Source organism: Eurosta solidaginis, chromosome 1 (assembly GCF_040869045.1).
Source record: "Eurosta solidaginis isolate ZX-2024a chromosome 1, ASM4086904v1, whole genome shotgun sequence".
Taxonomy (NCBI): Eukaryota; Metazoa; Arthropoda; class Insecta; order Diptera; family Tephritidae; genus Eurosta; species Eurosta solidaginis.
The window spans coordinates 193,630,770-193,648,459 of NC_090319.1; the positions used below are offsets into that span (position 1 = coordinate 193,630,770).

General features: G+C 35.8%; 1 protein-coding gene and 1 long non-coding RNA gene across 4 annotated transcripts in view; both read right to left on the bottom strand.

The window, feature by feature from the left end:
* The window catches only part of LOC137236962 (uncharacterized), a 64,470-nt gene extending 50,824 nt beyond the window's left edge, over positions 1 to 13,646 (bottom strand). Inside the window, exon 1 of the long non-coding RNA XR_010948729.1 lies at positions 13,425 to 13,646. This is a non-coding gene — a long non-coding RNA (uncharacterized lncRNA). The remainder of the gene's footprint in view (positions 1 to 13,424) is intronic.
* The window catches only part of Cad96Ca (tyrosine kinase receptor Cad96Ca), a 2,297,709-nt gene that overhangs the window by 2,184,338 nt on the left and 95,681 nt on the right, over positions 1 to 17,690 (bottom strand). The window lies entirely within an intron of this gene.

Sequence of the window (17,690 nt, forward strand, 5' to 3'; positions counted from 1 at the left end):
TGTTGACGCGTTTGCTTTTTTCTATTTCGAGAATTAAGTAATGTAGTTTTTGTATGAAATAATAGGGGATTGCCCTCATTGTTTTTAAATTTATGCAAACATTTATTTGAAGTAACTTTTAGTCTTTACTTTATTTAATAATTTGGGAAAAAATTTTACAAGGAATAATCAAACAGCTGTCGCCTTGCCGTCCTGATGTGATTTGTAAAAATTGCTTCAAATAAATGTTTTCAAACATTTAAAAGCAATCTGGGTAGTCCCCACTTAATTCATACCTATAGACAAAATTGGCTTTTTTATGTTTCTTCAAATAGATCAAGGTAAATTCCAATTCCTTTGAAACAACAAAATGCACAAATTTGACATTTGATAACATACAAAGTATGTACTGTGTGAAGAATAAAATATCCCAGGAAGGCAATTGGTCTGAGTTTATAACAACTAAGGCATTTTACTCCCGTAAGCAAATGCATTGAAGGATTTGCAAGGTTTAGTCAAAACAGATTGTGACAACAGCCTTTGAAATTTAGAAAAAAATATTTTGTTTTCACACAATCGGGTATATACACAGATAAGTATGCAACGGCATACAAAATTTTCCCCTTCTTGCATTACACAAATACCACGCCAAATTCGAGTAGGTATTAGTTGGTTGAATAGTGTGATGCATATACGTGCATAGGTGCACCCGCTATGACGTAGAGCACGGATAAGTTTGACCGACGCTGAATGGCTTTGCCGAACGGTGACAACGATAAGTGCCGCAAGTTGAAAGTGGGTATAAAAGGGGTCCGCTTCACGGTTTGATTATTAAAATTCGAAAGTCGCGGATTGTGCTGCTTGCACCAAGTGTGCAAAACGTGAAAGTTTAATTTTAAACAGTGCGTGAATTATTGAAGATAAATATTTTTTTAAAGTTTTGTTAAATTATGCGGGTTGCCGAAAAATGTCGCGCCGATATACAAAGTGACCAATTAAATCTCTGGGAATTGCTGCCACCCAGCGGGCACAGCATCCTGATTTAAATTAATTGGAGCTGGGTTTATCTGGGTAAGTAAGTTGTTTCTGTTTTTTTGTTGTGTGCGGTATATATAAAATCTTGTGTGTTTTTCTTTGATAAATAGTTTTGAAATAGTTTTGCTTTCAATTAACGTTTGGCTAACATGGAAATTTTCTTGTAATCCTTTAGATACCCGAAGCAGGCACAGGCCGCGACAAGTATAAAAGAAACAAGTAAGGAAGGCTAAGTTCGGGTGTAACCAAACATTACATATTCAGCCGAAAGCTTTGGAGACAAAATAAGCGAAAATCGTCATATAGGAGAATGAACATAGGGTGACTCTAGAATGTGTTTGTACGATATGGGTATCAACTGAAAGGTTCTATAGGTGGACGCCTTTTCCAGATATCGCCATAAAGGTGGACCAGGGGTGACTTTAGAATGTGTTTGTACAATATGGGTATCAACTGAAAGGTGTTAATGAGTATTTTAAAAGGGAGTGGGCCTTAGTTCTATAGGTGGACGCCTTGTCGAGATATCGCCATAAAGGTGGACCAGGAGTGACTCTAGAATGTGTTTGTACGATATGGGTATCAAATGCTAAGTGGTAATGAGTATTTTAAAAGGGAGTGGGCCTTAGTTCTATAGGTGGAAGCCTTAAATGTGGCCCAGGGGTGACTCTAGAATGTGTTTGTACGATATTGGTATCAAATTCAAAGTATTAAGTGGGTTTTAAATGGGAGTGGCCCCTAGTCGTATATGTGAAAAAGTTTTCGAGATATCGACCAAAATGTGGACCAGGGTGGCCCAGAACATCATCTGTCGGGTACCGCTAATTTATTTATATATACAATACCACGAACAGTATTCCTGCCATGATTCCAAGGGCTTTTGATTTCGCACTGCAGAACTTTTTCATTCTTCTACTTAATATGGTAGGTGTCACACCCATTTTACAAAGGTTTTTATAAAGTTATGTATACTTTGCGTCAAAAAATCAACCCAATCACCATGTTTCATCCCTCCTTTAGTATTTGGTATAGAATTGAGGCATTTTTTTTTTCATTTTTCGAAATTTTCGATATCGAAAAAGCGGCCGTGGCCATAGTCGGATTTCGCCCATTTTTAATACCAAGATAAAGTGAATTCAGATAAGTACGTGAACTAAGTTTAGAAAAGATATATCGGTTTTTGTTCAAGTTATCGTGTTAACGACCGTGCGGAAGGCAGACGGTCGACTGTGTATAAAAACTGAGAGTGGCCTCAACCGATTTCGGTAATTTTCACAGAAAACAGTTATCATCATAGAAGCAATGCCCTTACCAAATTTTGAAATGGATTGGTAAATTTTTGTTCGATTTATGGCATTAAAAGTATTCTACACACATTAAATGAAAAAGGCCGCCCATTTGAAATTTTCTTTTATTTTTGTATTTTGTTGCACCATATCATTACTAGAGTTGAATTTTGACATAATTTACTTATATACTGTAAAGATATTATTTTTTTTGTTAAAATTTGGCTTTCAAAAAATTTTATTTATAAGTGGGCGTGTTCGTTATCCGATTTTGCTAATTTTTATTTGCACACATATAGTAATAGGGGTAACGTTCCTGCTATATTTCATCATGATATCTTTAACGACTGCCAAATTACAGCTTGCAAAACTTTTAAATTACCTTCTTTTAAAAGTGGGCGGTGCCACGCCCTTTGTCCAAAATTTTCCTAATTTTCTATTCTGCGTCATGAGGTCAACCCACCTACCAAGTTTCATCGCTCTATTCGTTTTTGGTAATAAATTATCGCACTTTTCCAGTTTTTCGAAATTTTCGATATCGAAAAAGTGGGCGTGGTTATAGTCCGATTTCGTTCATTTTAAATAACAATCTGAGATGAGTGCCCGGGCACCTACATACCAAATTTCATCAAGATACCTCAAAATTTACTCAAGTTATCGTGTATACGGGCGGACGGACGGACGGACGGACGGACGGCCGGAGGGACATGGCTAAATTAATTTCTTTTTTCGCCCAGATCATTTTGATATATAGAAGTCTATATCTATATCGATTAGTTTATGCCGTTACGGATTACCGTTATGCGAACAAAATTAATATACTCTGTGAGCTCTGCTCAGCTGAGTATAAAAAGGGAACAATGACAACTGCAACAACTAATATCCTAGAAATTCAAAAAGCAGAATCCAAGAGACACATAGTTATTCACGCACGGATTTACATAATTGGTCTGGCACGAAATAGGGGGTAGTAATACAAAAACAAAATACAACTATATTCAACGAAGTGAAACACAACGAATATTTCACTAATACACGCCAACACATAAAAAAAAATAAATAAATAAATGTAAGGCGCGATAACCTCCGAAGAGATCTAAGGCCGAGCTTCTCTTCCAATTTGCGTCGTACTTCTCTTGATTTTCCCTACAAATTGGCCGGACGGGACCTACATGTTGTATGCCGACTCCGAACGGCATCTGCAAGGCAGATGAGTTTTCACTGAGAGCTTTTCATGGCAGAAATACACTCGGAGCGCTTGCCAAACACTGCCGAGGGGCGACCCCGCTTAGAAAAATTTTCTTCTAAGTGAAAAACCTTATTTCTAAAATTTTGATGTTGCTTTGCCCGGGGTGCGAACCCAGGCCATACGGTGTGGTAGGCGGAGCACGCTACCATCACACCACGGCACGCCAACACATACACAAGGTAAAACCCAACCGAAATAAACACGACCCAACACATTATCTACCAGCACACACGAACATAAAATTCCGCAAAATAACTACGGCAACATTATAGCTCCATCACGCTGGAACCCGCTTTGAAAAAATCCAAATTTTTTTTGTGAATTCTATAACTACAAACGATGCAATTGATTGTAGTGAAATTCATTTTTTGTAGTCCTTATAGTTACTCCAAAAATATAATACACTGTGCGGAAACCAAGCAATTTAGGTAAATTTGTTTTTTTTTTTGTATTTTTGAAATACGTTTTAAATCGTTTGCAGTTTTTCATACGAAAAAAAATTTTTTGTGCTGCACAGGTTTCGGAGATACCGCTAACGCATCTCAAAAAAAAACCAAGAACGCAGCAATTTGGAAGCACAAAAAATACTTTTCCTATAACTCCAAACGATGAAATTGATTATATTGAAATAAATTTTTTTGTAGTTTTTATAGTTATTCCGAAATGTATTATTGTGCGGAAACCAAGCAATTTAAGTAAATTAGTTTTTTTTTCGTTTTAAAATTCGTTTTAAATCGTTTGTAGTTTTTTATACGACACACACATTTTTTGTGTTCCACAGGTTTCGGAGATATCGCTAACGCATCTCAAAAAATCCAAGAATGCAGCAATTTGGAAGCACTAAAAGTTTCTTTTCCTATAACTACAAACGATAAAATTGATTGTAGTGAAGTTCATTTTTTGTAGTTTTTATAGTTACTACGAAAATATAATACATTGTGCGGAGACCAAGCAATTTAATTAAATTTAGTTTTTTTCCTTTTGAAATACGTTTTAAATAGTTTATAGTTTTTCAAACGAAAACAAAAATTTTTTTTCTCCACAGTTTTCGGAGATATCGCTAACGCATCTCAAAAAAACCAAGAACGCAGCAATTTGGAAGCACTAAAAGTACTTTTCCTATAACTACAAACGATGAAACTGATTATAGTGAAATTCATTTTTTTGTAGTTGTTATAGTTACTCCGAAAATATAATACATTGTGCGGAAACCAAGCAATTTAAGTAAATCATTTTTTTTCTTTTTGAAATACGTTTTAAATCGTTTGTAGTTTTTCAAACGAAAAAATTTTTATGCTCCACAGGTTTCGGAGATATCGCTAACGTATCTCAACAAAACCAAGAACGCAGTAATTTGGAAGCACTAAAAGTACTTTTCCTATAACTACAACCGATGAAATTGATTGTAGTGAAATTAATTTTTTGTAGTTTTTATAGTTACTCCGAAAATATAATACATTGTGCGGAAACCAAGCAATTTAAGTAAATAAATTTTTTTTCTTTTTGAAATACGTTTTAAATCGTTTGTAGCTTTTCAACCGAAAAAAAATTTTTTCCTCCACAGGTTTCGGAGATATCGCTAACGTATCTCAACAAAACCAAGAACGCAGTAATTTGGAAGCACTAAAAGTACTTTTCCTATAACTACAACCGATGAAATTGATTGTAGTGAAATTAGTTTTTTTTAGTTTTTATAGTTACTCCGAAAATATAATACATTGTGCGGAAACCAAGCCATTTAAGTAAATTTGGTGTTTTTCTTTTTGAAATAAGTTTTAAATCATTTGTAGTTTTTCATACGAAAAAAAATTATTTTTTTGCTCCGCAGGTTTCGGAGATATCGCTAACGGATCTTAAAAAACCAAGAACGCAGCAATTTGGAAGCACTAAAGTACTTTTCTTATAACTACAAACGATGAAATTGATTGTAGTGTAATTCATTTTTTTTTTTAGTTTTTGTAGTTACTCTGAAAATTTAATACATTTTGCGGAAACCAAGCCATTTAAGTAAATTTGGTTTTTTCTTTTTGAAATAAGTTTAAAATCGTTTGTAGTTCTTCATACAAAAAAAAAAAACATTTTTTTTTTGCTCCACTTGTTTCGGAGATATCGCTAACGCATCTCAAAAAAAACAAGAACGCAGCAATTTGGAAGCACTAAAAGTACTTTTCCGATAACTACAAAACGAGGAAATTCATTGTAGTGAAATCCATTTTTTTGTAATTTTTATAGTTACTCCGAAAATATAATACATTGTGCGGAAACCAAGCAGTTTAAGTGAATTTGGTTTTTTTCTTTTTGAAATACGTTGTAATCGTTTGTAGTTTTTCATACGAAAAAAAGAATTTGTTTGGCTCCACAGGTTTCGGAGATATCGCTTTGTAGTTTTTCATACGAAAAAAAAATTTTTTGGTCAATTGGCGATGTTGCTCGTCAGTGAATATTTTTTTAAATATGAAAATATAGTTAAATATGAACGCATTTCTTTAATTACACTGGTTTACAGCCAAAATGCACCAGAGACGCCATTATGAAATTCCTATGTAAAATCACCCACTGTTAATGTCGTTTTCTCAAACCCAGGTACATTTCAAGCAAGAGCATAGAGCATAATTTTAAGGCAGGTAGGGTTTCTTTGTAGACTTGGGAACCTTTTTTTCTAGGCTTAAATTTTTACTTGATCTAAGTATAAATAATAGTACATGCGCCTTGTTCCTTCATAATATCTGCAAGGCTCGCCGGATACTGTTCAGTTTATAATTGCAGTTTATAACCCGTCATTTACTTAAAAATATAATATGAATAAAAGGGCGCGAGAGTTTGAGTGTACAAATGATCCAGATATGTTCTGTTTCATCTGCGGTCAATTTATCGTTATAAGGATGCTGTTGGGTCACCGATTAAGAACCACTGCATTGCCAGTTAGCTCACACAATTTAAAACTCTATTTTCTTTAAGTTATAATTGAAGGCCACGGCTATCGCGGTCATTCACCTGAATTACCGATATTTCCTGCCAAATATGTTAGTACATGTTATTGGTGTAGCCCAACGCCAGTCACTCAACTATTGTTAATTTCTCAATCTCTTTGTCAGCTCATTTGCATTGCTTAAAATCATATGTACATACACACATACATACTTATTATATGCTGGAAAGTGCAATTATGAATGCAGCAACAACTGTATTGTTTTTTGTATAAGAGAATTTGTGTGGGCTCACTATTGAAAATTATCTATTTAGGAAAGTGAATTTGTAAAATAAAAATTAGTCCAACAGCTGTCCACCGTGTGTTCACTTCGTCATTTCGGATCATTTCGCATCATTTCGCATAATAGACATTTATACATTGGTTAGAAAAATGCTTTTAACCCTACAGATGCGACGTGTGTTTCCAAATTTCATTTATTATTTTTATTTTGCAATTAAGCCTAAAAACAATGAAAAACCATGGACACCGAATACTGTGTGCACCACATGCCGAGTCGAACTGATTTTTTCGGAAACCGGATAAAATTAGGAATTTGCTCCCTTTTAATGCATAGCTGACATAGCTGAATACGAAGAACATGATTGGAAAATATGTGCCGATCTTAAAGTCGTTGGAATGATATGTGGTCTACAAAGTGGATGCACAAGATACCGTTGCTTTCTATGCAAATGGGATAGCCGAGCTCGTCAGGACCACTACATCATAAAGGATTGGCCAGAACGAATCGAGTTTCAAGTTGTGGTGGATAACATAAAATACTCCCCACTTATAAAGAAGGAAAAAATAAATTCACCTCCGCTCCACATCAAGCTCGGCCTTATCAAAATCTTTGTCAAGGCTTTGGACAAAGAAGACGAAGCTTTTCATCATTTGAAGACAATCTTTCAAGAGATATCAGAAGCAAAAATAAAGAAAGGGATTTTGTGGGACCACAGTTAAGGAAAATGATGACCAATAACCATTTCAAAGAATTATTGTCACCAGTGGAGGCAGCAGCGTGGGATTCTTTTGAAAAGGTCATTACTTCTTTTTTAGGAAAACACAAAAGTCCTACTAACTACGAGATGATAGTGAACGACTTAAAAAAAAAAGCTATGCGGAAATGGGTAAATAAAAAAACATATTTAAGACCGTTTTCTCAGTTAACTTTAAAAGCTATCTGCCCGATAAGCAAAAAATTCGTATGAAAATTTTTAAATTTACATGAGAATATATAGCCCTAAATCTGAATTCATCGTCCAGTTCCGAAAAAACAAGAACGAGAAAAATGTAAACAAAAAATTTGTTCTGAATTGAAAGATAAATCCAGCCTAAGAAAATTATATACTAATGTGTCACTTATGTATTTATCTAACTTTTTTATTTTCTTTCAGTAGTAAATATGTCTTTAAAAATTCATTTTCTACACTCCCATTTAAATTTTTTCCCGCAAAATCTTGGCGACGAAAGTGACGAGCATGGCGAAAAGTTTCACCGACAAATGAAAATAATTGAAATTCGGTATCAAGGATTCTGGGATGTAGCTATGATGAGTGACTACTGTTGGTTTCTCATAAGAGAAACCGATCCTAATCAAGACACATAACTTTTTCAGTTATAAAATAAGATCATAGAGTTAAGACAGAATCTTATGTACATATGCTATTATTTAAGGGTACTTAAGTTTTACTATATGGATATATATATTTGAATGCTTATAACTTTTATATTAGTTCATCGATTTTGTTGAATAAAAGCTTATTAAAAGCGCTTAGAGAGAAAAGAAAATCTGCAAAAAAATAAAAAGTTTTCGATATCCTTCCTCGCAAAGTACACATTTTTTTATATTTTTACAAAAAAAATTGGAAAAATCCGTAACGATTGTTCGTTATCTTTGAATATTGCACCATATCATTACTGGAGTCGAATGTTGACATAATTTACTGATATACTGTAAAGATATTAAATTTTTTGTTAAAATTTGAGATTAAAAAAATTTTTTTTTTAAGTGGGCGTAGTCGTTCTTTGATTTTGCTAATTTTTATTAAGCATGCATATAGTAATAGGAGTAACGTTCCTGCCAAATTTCATTATGATATCTTTAACGACTGCCAAATTACAGCTTGCAAAACTTTTAAATTACCTTCTTTTAAAAGTGGGCGATGCCACGCCCATTGCCAAAGATTTTACTAATTTTCTATTCTGCGTCATAAGTTCAACTCACCTACCAAGTTTCATCGCTTTATCCGTCTTTGGTAATGAATTATCGCACTTTTTCGGTTTTTCGAAATTTTCGATTTCGAAAAAGAGGGCGTGGTTATAGTCCGATATCGTTCATTTTAAATAACAATCTGAGATGAGTCCCCGGGAACCTACATACAAAATTTCATCAAGATACCTCAAAATTTACTCAAGTTATCGTGTTAACGGACGGACGGACGGACATGGCTCAATAAAATTATTTTTTCGATACTGATGATTTTGATATATGGAAGTCTATATCTATCTCGATTCCTTTATACCTGCACAACCAGCCGTAATCCAATCAAAGTTAATATACTCTGTGAACTCTGCTCAACTGAGTATAAAACAAGTAAGGAATGTTAAGTTCGGGTGTAACCGAACATTACATACTCAGTTGAGAGCTATGGTGACAACATAAGGGAAAATAACCATGTAGGAAAATGAACCGAGGGAAACCCTGGAATGTGTTTGTATGACATGTGTATCAAATGAAAGGCATTAAAGAGTATTTTATGAGGGAGTGGGCCATAGTTCTATAGGTGGACGCCATTTAGGGATATAGCCATAAAGGTGGATCAGGGTTGACTCTAGAATGCGTTTGTACGATATGGGTATCAAATGAAAGGTGTTAATGAGTATTTTAAAAGGGAGTAATTCTTAGTTCCATAGGTGGACGCCGTTTCGAGATATCGCCACAAAGGTGGACCAGGGGCGACCCTAGAATTTGTTTGTACAATATGGGCATCAAACGAATGATGTTAATGAGTATTTTAAAAGGGAGTGGGCCCTAGTTCTATAGGTGGATGCCGTTTCGAAATTTTGCCATATAGGTGGACCAGGGTGACTCTAGAATGTGTTTGTACGATATGGGTATCAAATTAAAGGTATTAATGAGGGTTTTAAAAGGGAGTGGTGGTTGTTGTATAGGTGGTCGCATTTTCGAGATATCGCCATAAAGGTGGACCAGGGGTGACCCTAGAATTTGTTTGTACAATATGGGTATCAAATGAAAGGTGTTAATGAGAGTTTTAAAAGGGAGTGGTGTGAAGGCGTTTGCCAGATATCGACCAAAATGTGGACCAGGGTGACCCAGAACATCATCTGTTGGATACCGCTAATTTATTTATATATTTAATACCTGTCAAGATTTTGAGGGTTTTTTATTTCGCCCTGCAGAACTTTTTCATTTTCTTCTACTTAATATGGTAGGTGTCACAACTATTTTATAAAGTTTTTTCTAAAGTTATATTTCGCGTCAATAAAACAATCCAATTACCTTACCTTTCATCCTTTTTTCGTATTTGGTATAGAATTATGGCATTTTTTTAATTTTTCGTAATTTTCGATATCGAAAAAGTGGGCGTGGTCATAGTCGGATTTCGTTCCTTTTTCATACCAAGATAAAGTGAGTTCAAGTAAGCACGTGAACTAAGTTCATTAAAGATATGTCGATTTTTGCTCAAGTTATCGTGTTAACGGCCATGCGGAAGGACAGACGGACGACTGTGTATAAAAACTGGGCGTGGCATCAACCGATTTCGCCCATTTTCACAGAAAACAGTTAACGTCATAAATCTATGCCCCTACCAAATTTCAAAAGGATTGGTTAATTTTTGTTCGACTTATGGCGTTAAAAGTATCCAGACAAATTAAATGAAAAAGGGCGGAGCCACGCCCATTTTGAAATTTTCTTTTATTTTTGTATTTTGTTGCACCATATCATTATTGGAGTTGAATGTTGACATAATTTACTTATATACTGTAAAGATATTAAATTTTTTGTTAAAATTTTACTTTAAAAAATTTTTTTTTTTAAAGTGGGCTTGGTCCTTCTCCGATTTTGCTAATTTTTATTAAGCGTTCATATAGTAATATAAGTAACGTTCCTGCCAAATTTCATCATGATATCTTCAACGACTGCCAAATTACAGCTTGCAAAAGTTTTAAATTACCTTCTTTTAAAAGTGGGCGGTGCCACGCTCATTGTCCAAAATTTTACTAATTTTCTATTCTGCGTCATAAGTTCAACTCATCTACCAAGTTTCGTCGCTTTAGCTGTCTTCTGTAATGAATTATCGCACTTTTTCGGTTTTTCGAAATTTCGATATCGAAAAAGTGGGCGTGGTTATAGTCCGATATCGTTCATTTTAAATAGCGATCTGAGATGAGTGCTCAGGAACCTACATACCAAATTTCATCAAGATACCTCAAAATTTACTCAAGTTATCGTGTTAACGGACGGACGGACGGACGGACGGACATGGCTCAATCAAATTTTTTTTCGATCCTGATTATTTTGATATATGGAGGTCTATATCTATCTCGATTCCTTTATATATGTACAACAAACAAACTTAATATACTCTGTGAGCTCTGCTCAACAAGTATAAACATAAAACTATCTTCCATAGTGCAACGTGATGATAAAACGCAAGATATTAAAAAAAAATGTATATTCGACAAAGAAAAAAACCCTTGGTGCTGAAGGCACACTATCATATGCAATCTCGGGGTGTGAGGCTGGTAAAAAGGTATGTTGGCCGAAATTAACTTTGCCAATAATCATGAAAAAACAAACCAAGTACAAAAAAATAAAAATTCGATAATTTTGCGTTAGTACTACCATAGAAACAACAAGTAAGGAATGCTAAGTTGGGGTGTAACCGAACATTACATACTCAGCTGCCAAATTACAGCTTGCAAAACTTTTAAATTACTTTCTTTTAAAAGTGGGCTGTGCCCATTGTCCAAATTTTTTTAAAATTTTCTATTCTTTGTCATAAGGTCAACCCATCTACCAAGGTTTTTCGAAATTTTCGATATCGAAAAAGTGGGCGTGTTTATAGTCCGATTTCGTTCATTTTAAATAGCGATCTCAGATGAGTGCCCAGGAACTTACATACCAAATTTCATTAATATACCTTAAACAAGTTATCGTGTTTACGGACGGACATGGCTAAATGGATTTCTTTTTTCGCCCAGATCATCTTGATATATAGAAGTCTATATCTATCTCGATTAGTTTATGCCGTTACGTGGTATTGTTATGCGAACAAAATTAATATACTCTGTGAGCTCTGCACAGCTGAGTATAAAATAAAATAATAAAAAAAAAAGTTTAAGTTAAACAGTTTTATTAAAAACCATACTTACATGAAGTAATAATAATACTAAAAGCTAGAAAATAATAAGGTAGGTTCTAGGTACTAGTAATCAATCTAGGGCGTTGATCAGACAATTAAATAAAAGCGTTGGGCGCGTGAAATTTCTAAAAATGTGAGGCGTAGCATAACCTTATTAAGGTTCAGTTGGTCTTATATATGAATATCAATAAAAATTTTACGCGTCCAACGCTTTTATTTAATTGTCTGATCAAGGCCCTAGATTGATGAGGAGTTTGATGACTAGTACCTAGGATCTACCTAATTATTTTCTAGCTTTTAGTATTATTATTTTTTAATGTAAATATTGTTTTCAATAAAACCGTTTAACTAAAAAATTTTTTAATTATTTTTTTCTTCAAGTTTTTAGTCTTTATTTAATTGCCTATTATTTCTCATTCTATTTAGTTCAATTAGTGACACATTATTATAAGGACTCTACTGACCATTTGTTACAATCTAAGTCCTCAATACATAAACCTTCCAAAGACTTGACTCGACTCTGCGCCACGTATGCTTGTCCCTCCTCGAACTCCAAAGTATTTTGATGTCATTTCTACAGGACTGTGTGTAATATATGTATGAGCCAAATCGGACCACAAATACGAGTATTTTTAATATCTCAATACCTGCGCCACGTGGCGGCGATTTTTTTCATATGTCGCTTTATGTTCACGTATATAATATGTGTTCCAAATATAAGACTAATCGGAGCACAAATAAGATTTTTTGAATATCTCGATCCTTGCGCCACCTAGCGGCGATTTTTTTCATATGTCGCTTTCTATTCATGTATGTATTATGTGTTCCAAATATGACCCAAATCGGACCACAAATAAGATTTTTTGAATATATCGATCCTTGCGCCACCTAGCGGCGATTATTTTTCTTAGGTCGCTATATATTCATGTATGTATTATGTGTTCCAAATTTTAACCAAATCGGCCAAAAATACTATTTTTGAATATCAGGATCCTTGCGCCACCTAGCGGTGATTTTTTCATATTTCGCTGTCTATTCATGCATGTATTTTATGTTCCAAATATTAATCGGACCACAAATACGATTTTTTGAAATATTTCGATCCATGCGCAACCGATCGGAGTTTTTTTTTCTTATTATTGCATTGTCATCGGGCTCTGAACTATATTCCAAATTTCAATTACAAAATTCGTGCCAGCCAGCCTGTGGACTCAAGCTAAATAAAATCGTTTAAAAAGAGGAAATATGTGCGAGAAAAAAAATGTGTATATGGTAAAGAAAAATTAAAAGAGAAACGTGACAGAATGATATCAAAAGGTCAAAAAATAAATGTAAAACCGAACACAAAAATAAAAAAGGTAATGAATAAACGAGGAGAAAAACAGAAAAAAAATAAATGGAAGCAAAAGTACTACCATTAACTTAGGAAATATGGTGTTAAAGTGAAACCCACAAATTTTATATTCGAAAAAAAATGCTTGGCCCCGGAAATGAAATGACCCTTCTACTAATAATATAACCTAAATGTAATGCCGGAAAAGCTCCTCCCTCCGCCGGTGTTTGCTGTTGCTTGTATTACCAAAAGATGCGAACTAGTCCAAAAATGGGTAAATGCTGCTGCCAAAATTTGTTGTAGTTGTTGCTGATGTTTTTATAATTGTGTTGTAATTGTTTTCCACTTTGCCAAAATTTGTATTCGTTTGAGGCCAGTGATGTGCCCCTTATGTTTTGTTGTCGTGGTTGTTCCCGAAGGATTTTTGTTATATGCGGCGTAGTGGCTGTTGTTGTTGCGGCCCAAGGCCGCCGGTGAAAAATGCTATGCTTGATGTTACCAAGTTCTTGTATTTCTGTTGTTGTTGTTGTGGTGTGCGCCGGCAAATAAAAATATAGTGTAGTGCTTGTGGGTAGTGAAGATGCGTGGTAATTGTTTTTGGGCAGTATGTCGCCAAGATAAAAATATGTAATGGGTGTTGTTGGCGTTGCGCCACCAATATAAGAAAGATGATTTAGTAGTTGTTGCGCGCTATGTCGCCAAGTACCATGCACAGTAGGCGTTTTCCAAGGAAAAATAAATCGTGACATGTGCTGTAATTAAATATAAAAGAAAATCTATTTAGAAAATTCAAAGGTAGAAGTGTATCTATGTACATATATATACACAGCTACCTATGGATTTCATGCCTGCATAGTCACATACTCATCTACATACATATATTTGTATGTAGGGGTGTATATGTTGATGCAAGTTTTCTTTTGGCTTTTGTTAGGCCAGGTTGAAAACCCAGCGCCCGTCAAGCAATCCTGGGGAGACATAAAAAGTATATATTCTCCTACCTCTTGTAAAATATATTTGCTGAAAACTGCTTCCAGCTTTTTACACGTACCGCGGACACTTTCTACGCGCACTATTTGTTTTTTAAAAAAATCGTTCTAATTCGCGCACTACAAAAACTATGTACTTTGTAATACGGTTAGAAACGTGCAACTGACTTATACTTATCGCCACTCACTTTCACTTGACTTGAACTGGGCACTGTTGAAACGAGACTTTGGCCCGTTGACTTATTTTTCCCCTTCTTATACCCACCGCCGTGGTAAAGAACGTTACCCAGAAACGGAAAATTTCTACCCATACATGCAAAACTTTCTTTTCGGTATTTCCGTATTTTTCATTTACACGTTCAATCAATCATGCACTCATACATTCAAATGCTTACCGCTCCAACAAACCAACACCTACACAGATACATTTGGTTCGTGCCTTGACCGCTCACAATGATGCATTCACACGCTCATAGCCTTGTACACACAAACATACATACCAGAACAAGACAAATAGGTGCATAACATTCGTGTTTTGACCGCAATGCTGCTATGCTGTTAGCAACATGGTGGCCGCAGATAACAACCTGATGCCAATGCGCAGCATTTTACTTCCGCTGCAACATTGTGTTCGTTAGAGACACATTGTTGTCATTATACGATGTTGTTAGCATAGTGGCAATATTGCGGCTGAGGCACGACCCTGGGCACAATACACAGATACACGCTGCCATTCATTCAAGCCAGTATGCAGACAGGCTGTGGTTACAGGCTCGCAACAGCCGATGGTGCCTGCACTATGGAGTGTGTGTGTAAAAAGTTTTCGACGCGGCCTGGCAAGTAATATTTCCCGCGTCCCACGTGTGGCCTCGAACCACGACTCAATGCCGGGCCTAATTTTATTCACGCTTTTAAACCTTTCTACTGCTTACCTACAAACTAAATCACTGGGCTAATGCTCTTATTTAAACTACTTAAACCTATATCACAGATACTACTCTACATATCTAACAGTAAAGAACATATCACAGATAATAAAACTAAATAAAATAAAATATCGCAGGTGGCAAAAAAATAATGAAAAAACAAAATTTAATAAAATAAAATATCACAGATCATACAGTCAAATAGGTATAAAAATTTAAATAAATAAAAAATATAATAATAGCAAAAATAATCAAATAAATAAAAAAGTTAAGAAAAATGAAAATTATAATAATAAAGTGATTACATACGTCAATACGAAGAATAAATAAAATTAATTCAACATTCTTTACCGCTGCCAGCTTTCGGTATAGCTCATATGATGCAGCATGCTGTAACGCTGTGGAGTGCAAATGCTGCATCGCTGACACACTTGTCCCAATTTTTCTGATTCTCTTTTATAAACGATCTAATGATCTGTAGGGCAGATCGGTTTATCCTATCTGCAACGTTACCCTGAGGTGAATAAAAGGCTCTTTTTACATATTTTATGTCATATTTCTCTAAAAAGTTACCGAACATCTCAGAAACAAACTGTTTTCCGTTGTCCGAATGTACATATTCGGGCACGCCAAAAACATGAAAAAATTCTTTTTCTAAAAACTTTACTATCTCAGCTGCAGTTGGCCAGTTCATAGGTTTAAAAAATACGAAATTTGAAAAATAATCTAAACATATAAATATATACACGTTACCATAACTAGAAAGAGGATACGGACCCATAAAATCTATTAACAAACATTTGAGTTTAATGAGTTTTGCACGTTTCGCAGTCCTTGACATATAAGCAAACATCTGAAACCATGCCTGGCCAGTAATATTTTTGACGTAATCGGGATAGCGTTATGTGGATACCGCCATGTCCAGCCCACGTTCAGCTGTGAGACGCCTCTACCAGCCCCAGTCGCAATTCCGACCCAGAGCTTCAAGGTCTGATCCACTATAAGATCATCCCCCATGTCGAATAACGTCCGTTTGTTCATGTAACCGTCCGATAAACATAAATCAGGTAGTTTGTTCTTGTTCTCGGTCACCGTATTTTTTAACTCCGTATACTCCTCCGACTCGAAGAACGGCAACTCGAGGCAAACTTCGATGGCTCTATCGTTCGTCAGGATTTCGTCCATGTACATTCGTGACAGTGTGGCAGGAACCACGTTTTGTGCACCTTTTCGATGTTGGATATCGAAATTATAACCCTGGAGTTTCAAACTCCACCTTGTCAACCTCCCAGAAAGATCTTTCTGATTCATGAGCCATTTGAGGCTGGCATGATTAGTTATGGTGGTGAACTGGGCTCCTTCCACATAAGGTCGGAATCTCTTCACACTCACGATAGTGGCGTAGCATTATAGTTGGCAATGCTATAGTTCTTCTGCGCTTTATTTATTCTTGCCGAAACGTTGGCAATAGCTCTTTGGTTCTGGTCATTGAAATAAAACCCCTCCCACTCCGTCAGTCGATGCGTCGCATTGAATATAAAATCTTCGGTTCTAGTCAGGGTGCGTAAGCACTGATTAAAAATTTTAAAGGACTTCATTGCTTCGTTCTTAATATTGGCTTTCTTAAGGCAGTCGTGCAGCGGAGCTGCAATGGTCGCATAGTCCTGTATGATTGCTTGGGGGATTTCGGTACCGGAAAGTCTATCAATGCCACCACTTTATTGACATGTGTCCTAATACATCCATCCCCGACTACGTATCCTAAATAACGAACTTCTTTGAAGCAAAACTTGCTCTTTTCGACATTGATTGTTAACTTAGCCTCACAAAGGCACCGATCGACCTTTTCCAATAAACATATATGAGACTACTGTTGGACTCCTCCATGACACCCATGCTCAGCAAGCTATCCAACTCCGCATATATAAGTTTTTGGATAGCAGGGGAAATGGGGTAGTGGCGCTGTTTTACTGGCAGATCTTCGTCAACCACCTTGATCACTTGTTCCTCCTTATCTGTTTGGCCTAACCCTAGTACCGCGAAGGACGGAAATTGGGCTTTTACACGCTCCAACCTATAATTTTGCTCCGACGTTAAAACATGTTACACAGCGTCGAAAGACAAATCACGGGCTCGAGCTCCGCCACACTGGCAACGTTCGCACTCACACGCTTGCTCACCATACTCATACAAAATTCCTTCAAAAATTCGATGCCGAGATAAACCTGTTGCTGCAAACCTGGTACTGTCAGAAATTCCAAAGCTTTTGTGACGTTATCCCAAACCACAGGTAACTTTATCACCCCTGCCACGATATTATGGCCATTGATTGGCATAATCAAGGTTTCCTTTCCCCGAAGGAGTGCAGCTGAGTCCTTTCCTAAGCAGCTGGCACTCGCCCCTGAGCCCAAGAGAGGATCTCGCCACCTCCTATTGCATTTTTCGCATAGAAGCGGTTATCTCCTTTCACTGTAACCATAGTAGCAGTGATTTCATTTTTCAGCTGTATCTTAACATTCTCTTCATTTTCTCTATTTT